Raw genomic sequence first — 15,970 nt, 5'->3', positions numbered from 1 at the left:
AGTTCATGCTTCATCTAAAAGCATTTATTATAAAAGTTAAACACAGCAATGGTAACAGCCAACAAAAAACCCAGCTGATGCCCAAATTGACATGAGGCCCATGGGTCTGTGTTGTCTACTAAAACTGATAGATTAATTTCAGGGAGAAGTGGCATCTTATCACTCTGCTTTCTGATTCAAGAACACAGAGTATTTCTCCCTGCATCAAGGTGTTCTTTTATTACCTTCTTAAAGTTTTCTTAATTTTTGGTCTTATGGGTTTCTTGCTAAGTTTGTTCCTATGCATTTTATTATTATTTTTTTTTTGCTATTAAGGACTGAATTATTTTTCCTATTACATTTTCTGATATTAATGATATACAAGGAAACCACTGACCTTTTTTCTTAGGTCTAAATGGTTCTAAGTGAATTCTTTTAATTTTAGGTAAATAATTCAAATCTATCATCTATAAAAAGTAATTTTATCTTTCTTTTGAAAATTAACCCAACCCCAAAACCCACACATTTTATTTCTTTTTCTTGTCTTATAATGGCTGGTTCTCTAAGGACAATATTAAATAATAGTGGGAATCACAGGCTGAGAATAGCATAGTGTTAACTTTTAGTTTGAGACGGAAAATCATTATTACTTGAAAGAAGTATGTTTTGAGTCCTAGTTTACCAAATTTTGTTTTTAATGAGGTATGAGTGTTCAATTCTGTTGAATTCCTTTTCAGCAGCTATTTTGATAATTTTGTGGGTTTTTTCACCTTTAACCTATTGAGGAAACCCCGGTGGCATAACAGCTATGGCTTCTAATTAAAATGGTCGGCAGTTTGCATCTACCAGATGCTCCTTGGAAACCCTATGGGAAATTATTTTAATAAATTTTCAAACATTTTCTCCCATTCTGTGGGAGCTGTCTTTTTTTGCTTTCTTGATGGTGTCCTTTGAAGAAAAAAGTTTTCAATTTTAAATGAAGTCTAATATACTTATTTTTCTTTTGTTGCTTGGCCTTTTGTGTCATATCTAAGAAAACATTGCCAAATCCAATGTCACAAAGACTTACTCCTGTTTTCTTCAAAGAGTTTATAGTTTTAGCTCTTACATTTAGGTCTCTGATCCCCTTTGAGTTAATTTTTGTATAGTGTTTTACCCAGCACCATTTGTTGAAAGGAAGGAGTCCTGGAGGCACAATGGTTAAGTGCTTGGCTGCTAACCAAAAGGTCGGTGGTTCAAAACACCAGCTACTCCGAGGGAGAAAGATGTGGTAGTCTGCTTCTATAAACATAGAAAAAAAAAAAAAAATTTTTTTTTTTTTTTTTTTTATAAACATTACAGCCTTGGAAACCCTATAGGGCAGTTCTACCCTATCCTACAGGGTCACTATGAGTTGGAATCAACTCGATGGCAATGGGGTTATTTCTTGAAAGAATTATTCTTTCCTCCATTGAATGGTCTTGGCACCCTTGTTGAAAATGATGTGAGGATTTATTTCTGGGTTTTCAAATATATTTCATTGATTTATATGTCTATCCTTATGTCAGTGGCACACTGTTCTGATTACTGTAGCTTTGTGATAAATTCTGAAATCGGGAAGTATGAGTACTCCAACTTTGTTCCTTTTCAAAATTGCTTAGGCTATTCTAGGTCCTTGGAATATCCATACAGATTTTAGGATCAGCTAGTCAATTTTTACAAAGAAGACAGCTAGGATTTTGATAGGGATTACACTGAATCTCTAGATCAATTTGGGTACTACTGCCACTTTAACAATATTAAGTCTTCCAACTCATAAACATAGGTGTCTTTCCATGTATTCAGGTCTTTGAAGGCTCAGCTGCTAACCAAAAGGTCAGCAGTTCGAATCCATGAGCTGCTCCTTGGAAACCCTATTAGGCAGTTCTAACCTGTCCTTCAGAGTTGCTATGATCGGAATTGACTCGAAGGCATCGGGTTTTTGGGTTCTTTAATTTCTTTCAACAATGCTTTATAGTTTTCAGACTATAAATGTTACACTTCTTTTGTTAAATTTATGAATATTTTTTATGCTACTGTAAATGGAGCTGTTTTCTTCATTTCATTTTTGGATAGTTTATTGCAAATGTGTAGAAATACACTTGATTTTTGTATATTAATCTTATATTCTACAATCTTGCTGAACTCGTTTACTAGTTCTGATAGTTTTCTCGTGTACTCCTTAGGCTCTTCTATATACAAGATCATGTAATCTGTAATTAGAGACACTTTTACCTCTTCATTTCCAACCTGGATGCCTTTTATTTCATTTTTTCCTTCATTACTTTATGTCTTGCTTAATTGCTCTGGCTAGAACTGACAGTAAGATGATGCACAAAAGTGGAGAGAGTGGGCATCCTTGTCTTGTTCCTCATCTTAGAGAGAACCATACAGTCTTTCACCATTAAATATGATGCTAGCTATTGGTATGAGTTTCCCCTTGAGCACAGCTTTGGTGTATCCTGTAAGTTTTGACAGGAACCTTTTTTGTGTGTGTGAAAGGATACTCTCAATATGGTAGAATCGTATTAAATATTCATTCTATTGTGCTTCTGGTGTGCCTTCCTGAACTAAATATCAAAAAGGTAAAACTACATTTCCCAGAAACCCTAGCAGATAGGGTTCTGAATGAGATTTAGAATTGGCCAATGAGATGCATGGATACAAATTTTGGAAGGCAGAAGAAAGGCAGAGGCAGAGCTTCTGCTGCATCTGCTGGCAGACACAGTTGGAAGCATTTAATTCATCTGCAGTTGAATTAGCAGAGGTCCACAGCCAGTCACTAGTTTTGTAGGTGTCATAAGGGAGGCACAGAGCCTCCATTTACTGGTGCAGATTGCAGCAGAGGCTGTGTGGTCTGGAGCTGGCAGCAGCAATGGTGGCTTCCTGTTTGTGGTTGCATCTTTATCTTGACAGCATTGTTCAGCAGTGGCTTTCTGATTGTGGAAGACACAGCAGCTGCCTTGGTGGCACCACTCTGCAGTGTGATCTGAGTCATTTCTGAAAGCTCCACCTAGTGTCTGTTTCTGTTTCTTCAGCATACTCTCAACAATTCTACAAACCATTTAATTCCCTGTAACAAAAACCAAAACCGAACCCGCTGCCATCAAGTCGATTCCAACTCATAGAGACCCTATGGGACAGAGTACAACTGTCCAATAGAGTTTCCAAGGAGCACCTGGTGGATTCAAACTGCCGACCCTTTTTTTGGTTAGCAGCTCTGGCACTTAACCCCTATGCCACCAGGGTTTCCTAATTCCCTGTAATAATCTTCCTAAATTAGCCAGGGTAAATTCTGTTCTCTGAAGCTAAAACTTAACTAATATAATAAGTGAAACTATCAGTGTGCTTCTATATTTCTTCTGATATAAGCTTGGCTACATTTGACAGGCCCGAAATACCAGTAGCTTAAAAAAGTTAACATTTTCTCCCTAACATGAATGTCTCAGTAGGTATGGCTGTTTGGTTCTGAAAAGTTTAGGCCCCTTCTATGAACCCTTTGCTCTGACATTCCTAGACTGCTGCCTTTGTCCATGTGGTCCAAGATAAGCTCACCACTATGTTTACATTCATGTCATAGTGAAGAGGAAGGCACAGGAGAGGGGTTATGGATAGAATTATGTCCCTCCAAAATACATGTTGTGAATTCTAAACCCCTATACCTGTCCTTCCTCCAAAGCCTATAGAGAGAAAAAGCCTTCCTTTAGAGCTGGCGCCCTGAATTCCAACTTTGCTTCTCCTAATCTGTGAGAAAATAAATTTCTGTTCATTAAAGCCACCTGTGTTTGGTATTTCTGTTGTAGCAGCACTGAGAAATTAAGATACAGAAAACACCTCTTCTTTTTTAAAGACATGACTCAGAAGTGCACATATTGATACTGCTCACGTCCCATTGGCCAGAAATGAATCACATGTTCACAAGGGCCTGCTAGGGACAGTGACCCCTATGGGTCAGCAACATCACCATCACCTGGGAACTTGATAGAAATGCAGAATCTCAGGCCTGACCACAAACCTGCTGTGTCAGAATCTACATTTTAACAAGAAGTAATGTTTTAGATGAGTCCCTAGGTGTTATAAACAGTTAACGCTCTTGGCGGCTCACCAAAGTTTGGAGGTTTGAGTCCACCCAGAGGCACCTCACAAGAAAGGCCCGGTAATCTACTTTCAAAAAATCAGTCACTGAAAACCATATGGAGCACAGTTCTACTCTGACACACATTGGGTTGCCATGAGTCAGAATGGGCTTAATGGCAACTGTTATTTTTTTTAAATGTTTTAGAAGCCAGAGATCTATTTCCAGGTCTCAAGGTAGATAACAAGCAGCACTCCTGCCCCTGCCCCCCACCTTTCCTCCCATCCCCCTAGAAAGAGGATTTCAGGGAAGCAGCATTTTCTATGGAAAGTCAATTTAAGTTAAGACAAATTAATGAATATATTAATAGTGAAGGGGCACTTGTCCACATGTAGTGCAAGTTCCAGATGGCACTGGATTGGGTAGTGCAAGGTCCAGGGGTCCAGCAGAATCATTGGGAAGGAAAGGAGGATGATGTGGGAGCTTGTCGGAGTAAGGTGATGAGCGTATAAAATGTGACAGATAACCCACGGTGCTTGTTTTAGGTTGGTAACAAAAAATTATGTGAAAATAATGTCATGTGCTGAGTTTAGTCATTTAATTAGATCTCAGGTATAAAATTGTTTCTGTACTAAGACATTAAAAAAAAAAAGACATTAGGTAGAGTTAAAAGCTTAGTGGTGATAACAGACTAAGGGTTTCCTATAAAGTTCAAAACACAAAGCTTAGTGTGAAATCATTAAGATCCTTCTGAAGACATCCATGTTAAGTACATAAAGAATACTTCAGATCCCAGGACTTCTGCTTCATGGTGACAGTGGCAGCCCCATTTTGTTGAAGTTTGCTGTGGTCTAGAATAGTCATCATTAACCTGTGTTTACAGACAATAGGATTTACTGGGAGCCCCACCATGAGGTGAAAATAGCAGTGTAATATAATGAGGTGTCACTGGAATTTGTTAGGATTCAATTCCAGTCCTTTTCTGTCCATATTTCATGGGCCCTGTAAAAATTTTAGCAACTAGCATGACCTCATGTTTCAACAAATGGATGCAGTGCTGGAAATGCTCACTCATCTATGCCAAGAAATTTGGAAGACAGCTACCTGGCCAACTGACTGGAAGAAATCCATATTTATGCCTATTCCAAAGAAAGGTGATCCAACCGAATGTGGAAATTATTAAACAATATCATTAATATCACACACAAGTAAAATTTTGCTCAAGATCATTCAAAAGCAGCTGCAGTTGTACATCAACAGGGAACTGCCAGAAATTCAAGCTGGATTCAGAAGAGGACGTAGCATGAGGGATATAATAACCGATGTCAGGTGGATCTTGGCTGAAAGTGGAGAATACCAGAAAGATGTTTTCCTGTTTTTTGTTGACTATGCAAAGGCATTTGACTGTGTGGATCATAACAAGTTATGAATAGCATGGCGAAGAATGGGAATTCCAGAACACTTAATTGTGGTCATGAGGAACCTATAGATCAAGAAGCAGTCAATCGAACAGAACAAGGGGATACTGTGTGGTTTAAAGTCAGGAAAGGTGTGTGTCAGGGCTGTATCCTTTCACCATATTATTCAATCTGTATGCTGAACAAATAATCCGAGAGGCTGGACTGTATGAAGAAGAACAGGGCATCAGGATTGGAGGAAGACTCATTAAGAACCTGCGATATGCAGATGACACAGCCTTACTTGCCAAAAGTGAAGAGGACTTGAAGCATTTACTGATGAAGATCGAATACCACACGGCCTTCGGTATGGATTACACCTGAACATAAAGTAAAAATCCTCACAACTGGATCACCAATAACCAACATCATGATAAATGGAGTAAATACTGAAGTTGTCAAGGACTTCATTTTACTTGGATCCACAATCAACACCCATGGAAGCAACAGTCAAGAAATCAAATGACACATTGGATTGGGCAAATCTGCTGCATAAGACCTCTTTAAAGTGTTAAAAAGCAAAGATGTCACTTCAAGACTAACGTGTGCTTGACCCAAGCCAAGGTGTTTTCAATCATCTCATATGCATGTGAAAGCTGGACAATGAATAAGAAAGACTGAAGAATTGATGCCTTTGAACTCTGGTGTTGGCAAAGAATACTGAACATACCATGGACTGCAAGAACAACGAACAAATCCATCTTGAAGGAAGTACAGCCAGAGCGCTCCTTAGAAGCAACGATGATGAGACTTCGTTTCACATATTTTGGACATGTTATCGGGATCAGCCCCTGGAGAAGGTCATCATGCTTGGTAAAGTAGAGGGTCAGTGACAAAACAGAAGACCCTCAGCAAGATGGATTGACACAGTGGCTGCAACAACGGGCTCAGGCATAACAAGGATTCTGAGGATAGCGCAGGACTGGGCAGTGTTTCGTACTGTTGTACACAGGGTCACTGTTAGTTGGAACTGATTTGATGGCACCTAACAACAAGAAGCATGATTTCATTTGTTCTCTTAATCCTTTGTCTTTCCCTTGTCTTTACTTCCTTGCTCTCTTCTCTCTCCCCTTCCTTATTCTTTACTGTAGGGATTGCAACTAGTTGCCCCCACTGCCCATCAAGCTTGCCATACTGTGGTGGCTTGTGTGTTACTATGATGCTGGAAGCTATGCCAACGATATTTCAAATACCAGCAGGGTCACCTATGGTGGACATGTTGCAGCAGAGCGTCCAGACTAAGATAGAGTAGGAAGAACCCAAAAACCAAATCTACTGCTGTAGAGTTGATTCTGTCTCATAGCAACCGTAAAGGACAGAGTAGAACTGCCCCACAGGGTTTCCAAGGAGCAGCTGGTGGATTCCAACTGCCGACCTCTTGGTTAGCAGCCAAAAGCTTAAAAAAGACCTGCCAATTTACTTCCAAAAATTAGCCAGTGAAAACCTTATGGACCACAACAGAACACTGTCTGGCTCATTTACTTTGGACATGTCATCAGGAGGGATCAATTGCTAGAGGACGACATCATGTCTGGTGAAGAACAGGGCCAGTGAGGGTGAGGGAGAATCTCAGTGAGATGAACTGGCATGGGTCACCACAGTGGACTCAAACATGCTAGGTAACATTTCATCCCATTGTACATAAGGTCCATGAGTCAGAGTACACTCAAGGGCAGATAAAAAACAATTTAATTGCTCAAGGCCTGAGTTCACCTACAGACATGTTTTCATTGGTCATTACAGCATCTTAAGAAACTCTGAATTTCAATAGCTTTAGATAAGCATATGCTCTTGAGGCTACCATGTTCCTCACCACTTCCTCTTATCTTACAACCAGCCAGCCTGATTCCCTGATCTACACTACTTCCCTGACCCCTATAGGCATTTGAGTTTATCAGTCAAGCTATATCCCTTTTTTCTCATTTTTACCCTTGCCTTCTGCTTGTTGGAAAACCTTCAGAACTGAAGAATTTGCTATCCCCTTCTGTGAAGCAGTTATATTCTGTCCTATATGGTTGCTGTGAGTCAGAATCAACTCGATGGCATACAACAACAGCTATAAAGGGAATCAAAGAAATTCCACTGACCAATTCCTTTTCATTCATTTCCCTTAATGCTATTATGGGGCCCTAGTGGTACAGTGGTTAGGTGTTTGGTTGCTAACCAAAAGGTTGGCAGTTCAAATCCACCAGCCACTTCTTGGAAACCCTACAGAGCAGTTCTACTCTGTCCTATCAGGTTGCTATGAGTTCGGAATCAGCTTCATGGCAACCGGTTTGGTTTGGTTTTGGTTTTTTTAACATTATTATGGGATATCCCACATTAACTACTCCCTTTCTCTCCCTGCAAGTCTCACATTACACCATCTTTAGTCTAGTCCCTGTATGTTATATCATGACCTAGGAATGCGAACTTGAAAAACCAGTACTACTGGATGTGAATTTTAAAAGCAGAGTTTGTAGACTAATAATTCCTGCCTTCTTACTCAATTTTAGCCATTGTCAACCTTGTAAGACTCATGGTTGCAGTATTTTCTTTACCATACTTTATCAGTAGATTGTTCTTCATTCTCCAGAAAACCAGTTCTCCTCTCGTATTCAAAATCCACATAAGAACCATGGAGTTACTATATGACCGGGAAATTCCACTCCTAGGCATATCCAGCTCTTGATGTCCCAGTATATACCCAAAAGAAAGCATATGTCCACATAAGAATGTGTACATAAATGTTCATAGCAGCATTATTCATATAAGCCAAAAAGTGGACATAACCCAAATGTCCATTAACTGATGAATGGATAAATAAAATATGGTATATCCACACCATGGAATATTATTTGGCCATAAAAAGACATGAAGTACCTACACATGTAACAACAAGGATGGATGTACTTTGAAAACATTATACTAAGTGAAAACAACTAGTCACAAAGGACCACATATTGTATGATTCCATATATGAAATGTCCAGAATAAGCAAATTTATGGAGATGGAAAGTAGACTAGGGGTTGTCCAAGGCTGAGGGGGATGGAAGGTTGGGGGGTGATGGCTAAGTTGGGGTTTCTTTTTAGGGTAATGAAAACTTTCTAAAATTGACTGTATGATAGATGTACAACTCTGTAAACATACTAAGTCACTGAATTGTACACTTTAAATAGGTGAATCCCTGAGTGGCACAAATGGTAAAGCACTCCGCTACTAACAGAAAGGCTGGCAGTTCAAATCCACGTGGAGGTGCCTCAGATGATAGGCCTGGTGATCTGAAAGGTCACAGCCACTGAAAACCCTATGGAACACAGTTCTATTCTGAAACACATGACATTGCCATGAGTCAGAATCAACTAAATGGCAACTTTTTTTTTTTAATCGTATTTAATAAAGCTGTTAAACATATGACATGGCCTGAGTTTGTGTGGGAGCCCTCATTCACTGATTTAACTGTTCTTAAAAAAAAAGAAAAGTGTTACCTTACACAGAGTAGGGCAATTCAAGGTAAATTTGTGTTTATTTATTGTTTTAATCAGAATGTTATACGTATTCAATCTACTGATATTTTCTTAGGGAGGTTTCTTTTTTAATTAAATATATTTGCAATATCATTAACATCCAGGAGATATCAAGACATTTACTCAAAATGACTGTTTGAGTCTGGGTTATAGGTAGAAGATAAGAAGTGCAGTTCTTGGTTCTGTCAACCAGGCAATGGTCTTTTGGTTCCAGAATTCCTTAGTTTGAAATGGCTCCTTCTACCTGTCAACCTACCCAAATCCTACAAGCCTTAGCTTTGCATCTCCCATTTCCTTGACCCAACTGCTCTCTCCCCCATTCAGTTCCCACAGAGCATCAGGTGAGGTCCATTATGGCACTTCAGTAGCCTTATGTTAATGACTGTCAAGGCAGCAAGTTGATTAAAGGTGGTTATTTTCTGGTACTGTTTCTGGATTAAGCAGAAAAAAAATTTAGAATTTTCCTTGTTGGGGAGCAGAGGGTCAATACGGAATCAAAGGTTCCTTTTTTCTTATCTCTATTCTTTTGAACAATTCTCACACCTGCCAAATTCTCTACACCTTCTCAGTTCTTGTGACTTTGCTGGCACTCTGGCTTATTTCTTCTGCTTGGGGTTAGCTGCGTGTTCTGCTAAAAGCAGTAGTGATGTGGGAACCCCAACTGTAGATTACTGACCTGATTCTAGATACTTTTAGTACCTCCTCTAGGCCACTTCTTTATTGGTGGTTTTCAGGCCACAGCTACTCCCTAACCCACGGTTTCCAGTGATGAGTGTATATCAGAATCACCATTTGGAGTTCTTACAAAATATGGATGCCTTCTGAGTTAGCAGCTCTGTGGTCTCAGGAGTGTGTCCTGTTAAAAGGACCACAGGGAATTCTGATCACATGTGCAGGGTTGGGAGCCAGTGTTCTGACCTTTGCATTTGCCCTGCCTTGGCCTTCAGAACTACTCTGATTCATGTACTCTCACACCTTTCCCAAAAAACCAGTTGCTTGCTGTTGAGTCAATTCTGACTCATGGCAACCCCATGTGTGTCATCAGAACCCCTGAAATTACAGACTTCCTTTATACAGGGACAGATATAAAAGGATAATAATTACTTTTGGGGTGTAATTCCTTTTTACTTCATGGCCCTTCCACCATTAGACCATGGGACTGAGGATTAGTGACTGAGGGAAAGGCAGATCACTGCAGATTCTTGGCTCTTGATGTGTGAGATTAACTTGAAACTTATGGCAGAGATAGTAAACTGGAAAGCCAAGGAATTCAATAGCAAGAGTCTGTTCTTTTGCCAAAAAGATAAGGACTTGATACTTAAGATTTATGTCCTCAACAAAAGAGCTTAGAAGAATACTTGATGAGAGAATAGCCAGTGTTCTCACCTAAAAGGAGCTAGAGTTAGTTTAGCAATAGAGAAGGAGGAGATTATGACAGGATCTTCAAGATGGGACCCTGGGCTATACCCCAACTCAGTACAGCCATAAGAGGGGGCCCAAGAGAAACCCAAGATAGGTTTAAGGCATTTCCTGGCAAACTCCAAGAAAACAACAGACTCCCAGAGAAGTCCTTTGCTTCAACAAGGTGCAGCACAGCCAGAAGACAGAGATGTCAGTGAGGTGTGTCAGCAAACAGGGCACACACTAGTCCTCTGAATCTCCCTTAAACCCACAGAGATAGGAACAGCTTCATGAAGTTTCCCAGGAGGGTAGCAGGAGTGGCAGGAAGAGGGAAGAGGGATGATGGATGAGGAGGGACTCTGTGGTCCTGACAAGAGGATGACAGGCAGGTGTCCACAGCTGGACACCTGGCTTCTGCAGCACAACAAATGCTGCTGACAAAGACCAGACAGAACAAGTTCCATCTCATTGGAGGCTACAGTGGGCAGAGAGCAGTCAAGGACTTGATGCCCCATTCCCATGATGCCTTAAGCTCCTCCTTTCACTCTGTCCCCCAATATGGGCAGGACTCTGAGGAAAAGGGGAGAGATGGGTCCCTGAATTAACTAAGGAATCTCTGAAGAGACTGAATGTGACTGGAAATGACTAGCTCACACTTTTTTTCCCTTAGCAGAAATGGGGACTTGAGGTAAGACTGAGTTTAGTAATAGAGAGAAAAAAAGTTAAGTGCCTGAGACTCGCAGGTTGCAATTATTCTTACCTGATACCCAAGAATCTAAAAATAGTGATGAATCTCATAATTCAGTAATAATGTGATGATTCTTCATTGTGTGCCCACACCATGCTGGACATTTTGGAAGACTTGATGGTGAATACACTGGCAGAGGTACTCTGGGCAAGTCTCAGTCTCAATGGAAGGTTAGAGCTACTACTTTTTAAAAAAATTTTATTTATTTCATTGTTGTTGTTGAGGATATAAGAGCTGCTGTGAATTTACATAAGTTTCCAGAAGGTTGTTTTAGTGATAGAGCAGTATAATAGGAATCCCAAGGTTTATTCCTATCCAAAACCCAAACTTGTGTAGAGATACCACTAGTGCTGACTAATGATTTTTCTGGGCCATGATTTACCAAATACAGCAGCAGTTATTGTTACCTTTTTAAAAATTAGACTTTCAAGAAACATAAGATCTACAGCTATAGTCTTTAGACTTCCCTATTGGTAAAATAAAGTAACAAATTTGGAGCAAGGAGCCCAATAACTCTGAACATGCAGCGCCAATGTCAGTCCCATGACTACCAACTTTCAGGAGACTCTTACTAATATCTGACAATCCTGCCACATATCCTTGGTTTATTCCTTTTCACTTTCCTAGATGGTTATTTCATACCTTCTTCACTCTTCTTACAGGAGCCCTGGTAGTGCAGTGGTTAAGCACTCAGATGCTAACCAAAAGGTCAGCGGTTTGAACCACCAGCTGCTCTGCAGGAGAAAGATGTGGCAGTCTGCCTCTGTACAGATTATAGGCTTGGAAACCTGATGGGGCAGTTCTACTCTGTCGTATAAGGTTGCTATGAATCAGAATCCACTTGATGGCAATGGGTTTGGTGAGAGTCACTCTCTTCGAACCTCCCCTCTCTCCAAGCTCACTCAGGTGATGACCCTACTTTCTAGTCACTAAAAAAAAATACAGGTAATCAAGAAGAACTTCCACTTCCTCCCATCCCCACATCTACCAAGCTACCTACCTCTGGGCTGATGCATTCTACCTTCCCTCCAGTTACTCTGGATGAACTGTCTGTGCTCCTATAAGCCAGCTGATGCACTAATCTCGTCCCCTTTCACCAACTCAAGGATATATCTCCAGAAAGTTTTTTCTCTCCCTCTTATGCATCATTTTTTTCCTCTCCCCTAAATCGTTCCCATTAGTAAATGCTGTTATAGCTCCTATTTTTAAAATTAGACTTAAAAAAAAAGTCTCAACTCCCTACTCCCTTCCAGATATCATCTCATTTCTATTTTCCTTTATAGAAAAATTCCTCAAAAGAGCTCTCTAATTTACTGTTCCTTATTCTTCTCTTCCCATTCTCTTTTGAACCCACTCCAGTGGGGTTTTCATCACTACCACCCACTGAAATAGCTCTTGTCTGTATCTCCAAGGATCAAAACATTGGTAAACCCAATAATCCAGTCTGAGTTCTCATCTTACTAGGTCTATCTGCAGTATTTGATAGAGTTTATCCTCCTCAATACACTTTCTTAACTTGGCTTCCAGGACCCTATACTGCTACTTTCCTCCCTACCCCTCTGGACACTGCTGCTCACAGACTCCTCTGTGAGCTTTGGGTTGCCTTTGAACACTTCTCTTTCCCCAGGTGATTTCTCCCTATCTGGAATTGACTGGACAGCACTGGGTTTGTTTGTTTGTTTGTTTTGGTTTGGTAGCTTCAAATACCATCTCTATAATAACAATTTCCAAATTTACATCTCCAGCCTGGACCCCTCCCACAAATTTCAGACTCTCGTTTTCAGGTGTCTACCAAATGTCACTTGGATACCTAATGTTGCCATTTTTAGGTGCTGCTGAGTTGGTTCCAATTCATAGCCACCCCAGATACCTAGTATGCATCTCAAACTTGACGTGCCCAAAAACCACCCATCTGAACTTCTTAGGAAAGCCTGGTCATCCCGCAGTCTTCTCCAGCTTGGTAAACTGCAAGTGCATCCTTTCTGGACAGGCCAAAATCTTGGTGCCCTTCCTGTTCCTCTCTTCAATTAATTCCTCGTATCTGAAGCATTAGCAAATCCTCTTGGCAGAGCCTGAAAGTCAGTGTTTTCTTAAATTTTGTGCCCTAGGCTCCTCACTTACCTCAGCTTAGTCATGGCTGGCCCTGCCTGTTGGCTTTGCCTTAGAAACATATACAGCATCTGACCACTTCTCACCATCTCCATTGGTGCCAGCCTGATTTAAGCCAGTATACCGTCTTCCATAGCTAGTGAACTAGCAGATCTTTTTTTTCACTACCCTCACTATTCTCAACACAGTGGATCAAGTTCTTTTCAAATGTAAGTCAGATGAGGGCACTTTTCACTCAAAACCCTTCAGTGATTTTCCAACTCACTCAGAGAAAAAGCCAAAGTCCCAGCAACAGACTACAGGGTTGGACATGATTTGGAAACCAGATAATTCTCTGACCTCATCTTCTACCACAGGCCCTCTCCCACTTTTCTTCAGCCACTCTGGCTTCCTTAAATGCTCTTCCCCCAAATAACTGTATGATTTGGTCCCTTCAAATCTCTGCTCAAACTCATTCTATCAGAAATGCTTTCCCTGACCATCCTGCTTGAAGGAATGGTCCCCCTTATCCTGATGTGTGCATACTCTGATGTATACATCCTGATCTTATCACCATCTGACAAATTGCTTCTTTTCTCTTCCCTCCCATCTTCACCCAACTAGAATGTAAGCTCCTTGGAAGCTTCTTTGCTGTTCTGTCCACTGATGTATCCCTATCACCTGCAACACTGCAGATCTTCAATAAATATATATCAAGTAAAATACATGCATACTTATTTATAAATTATTATCATGAATATCATTCCATATATGTATGTCAATATTTATTTAAGGTAGACAATCAATGTCCATGAAAGATGCAGTCAAGAAAGCAAACAGTGTATTGCATCAGGCAAATCTGCTGCAAAGGCTTCTTTAAAGTTTTAAAAAGCCAAGTCGTCACTTTGAAGACTAAGGTGTCCCCGGCTCAAGCCGTGGCCTTTTCACATGCATATGAAAGCTGGATAATAAAAAAGGAAGACAGAGAAAGAACTGATGCATTCAAATTTTCATGTTGGTGAAGAATACTGACTGCCAAAAGAACAAACAAATCAGCCTTAGAGAAAATACAAGAATGCACCTTAGAAGCAAGAATGGCAAGACTTCGACTTGCTTACTTTGGACATATCATCAGGAAAGACCAATCGCTAGAAAAGGACATCATGTTTGGTAAAGTAGAGGATCAGCAAACATATCTAACATATCAAAGAAGAGGGTCAGCAAACATATCAAACATATGTTCAAACATATCAAAGATCATGGAAATAGCACAGGACAGGGCAAAGTTTTGTTCTGTTATACATAAAGTCACCATGACTTGACAGCAACTACCAACAATATTCTTCTTTCTTTTCAGTCCCCTCATCTTATTCTGCTAAGCTTCCTTGAGCAGGACCACTGTGCCAGTGCATATGCACCCCCTGAGAGTCACCTGTCATGGGGCCCACTAGTCTGGATGTCCAGTATCTTTACACATGCTCAGGAGAGAAATAAGGTAAGAACCACTGGTTCAGGACTTTGTTGATTTCACCATAACATTTCACAAATGGTCTACCAGTTCCATCAAGGAAATACAGCTGTTCTCTAGAATTCTATTTTTAAACTGGAAAAACATTTTGGTTCTCCCCATCATGCAATGATGACAAATTTATTCAAATCTAACTTAAAAACTAGGAAAAAAATCACATTTGTATGTAAACAGATTCATAAAAAAACTGTAGATAAAATATGCAGATAAAAAGGTTTCTATTTATATAAATGCATATACATGTTTACTAACCCACCAGCTTTGCTCATATATGTTTCCCTCTAAAAAAAGACCACAGGGAGATGGAGCCAAGATGGTGGAATAGACAGATGCTTCCGTCGAGCCCTCTTTACAGCGAAGACACAAAAAAACAAGTGAAACGAGTATATTAGTGACAAGTTGGGAGCCCTGAGCATCAAAGGCAAGCTTAGACAACGAACTGAGGGGCAGGGGGAGGAAGAGACCAATCACAAGTGGAGAGGAGTTGCCGGACCTGAATTGCGGGGAGCCCTCAGGCACCATTCCCGGAGTGGTGGTGGTGGTGGCGGTGGCAGCGGAGGCGGGCTGGTGCTACCGTTTGGCCTCAGTTTCCTCAGGAAGAAGCAGCCAGCCACACAGCCCACTCACACCTCCGGAATCTGAGAAGGGTGCTCTCGGCAAAAGCTAACTAAGTACTTGCGTATATTTTACCGCGCTCCCCCCCCCACCCCAAGCCAGCTTCAGCGGCTGAATCCCTAAGCCTGAGATAGACACTGGTAAGTGCCTGGAGCCGTCCTCCCAGCCTTGGGGAAGGAAAAAAATTTGCAACTGGGGGGAAAAGATACTTTGCTAGCTCCATTAACTGGGGGAGCTCAGGACAGAAGCAGCTCCTGTCCAGGCATAAACCGTCCATGGACCTTGAGCACCTTTCCCTTCTTCATGGATCTTTGTGGGCCTATTTTGGGAGAATAGGCCCTTGTTGGCAAACTCCAACCATTTCAGCAGTGCAGTGGAGAGGTGGGTGTTTGACGTTTGACATTGTTTTGCCTATTAAACAAGGTCCTCACCTACCCACAACAGGGACCTAAGGACTGATGGCTCCACTTGGGTCGCCCAGCCACCCGCGACAGGGGTCCAGGGATAAACTGGTACCTCCCAGTCCGTACAACAAAAACGTTGTGTGCCCACGG

The 15,970-nt window shown here is 40.9% G+C and overlaps 1 long non-coding RNA gene across 1 annotated transcript in view; it reads left to right on the top strand.

The window, feature by feature from the left end:
* LOC126081519 (uncharacterized) overlaps positions 1 to 14,708 on the top strand; it is a 93,942-nt gene extending 79,234 nt beyond the window's left edge. The window contains exon 4 of the long non-coding RNA XR_007518415.1: positions 14,631 to 14,708. This is a non-coding gene — a long non-coding RNA (uncharacterized LOC126081519). The remainder of the gene's footprint in view (positions 1 to 14,630) is intronic.
* Positions 14,709 to 15,970: the final 1,262 nt, after the last annotated feature.

This window comes from Elephas maximus, chromosome 8, assembly GCF_024166365.1.
Source record: "Elephas maximus indicus isolate mEleMax1 chromosome 8, mEleMax1 primary haplotype, whole genome shotgun sequence".
Lineage (NCBI taxonomy): Eukaryota > Metazoa > Chordata > Mammalia > Proboscidea > Elephantidae > Elephas > Elephas maximus.
Note: the sequence above shows the minus strand (reverse complement) of the source record. Positions and strands in the feature narration are given on the sequence as shown.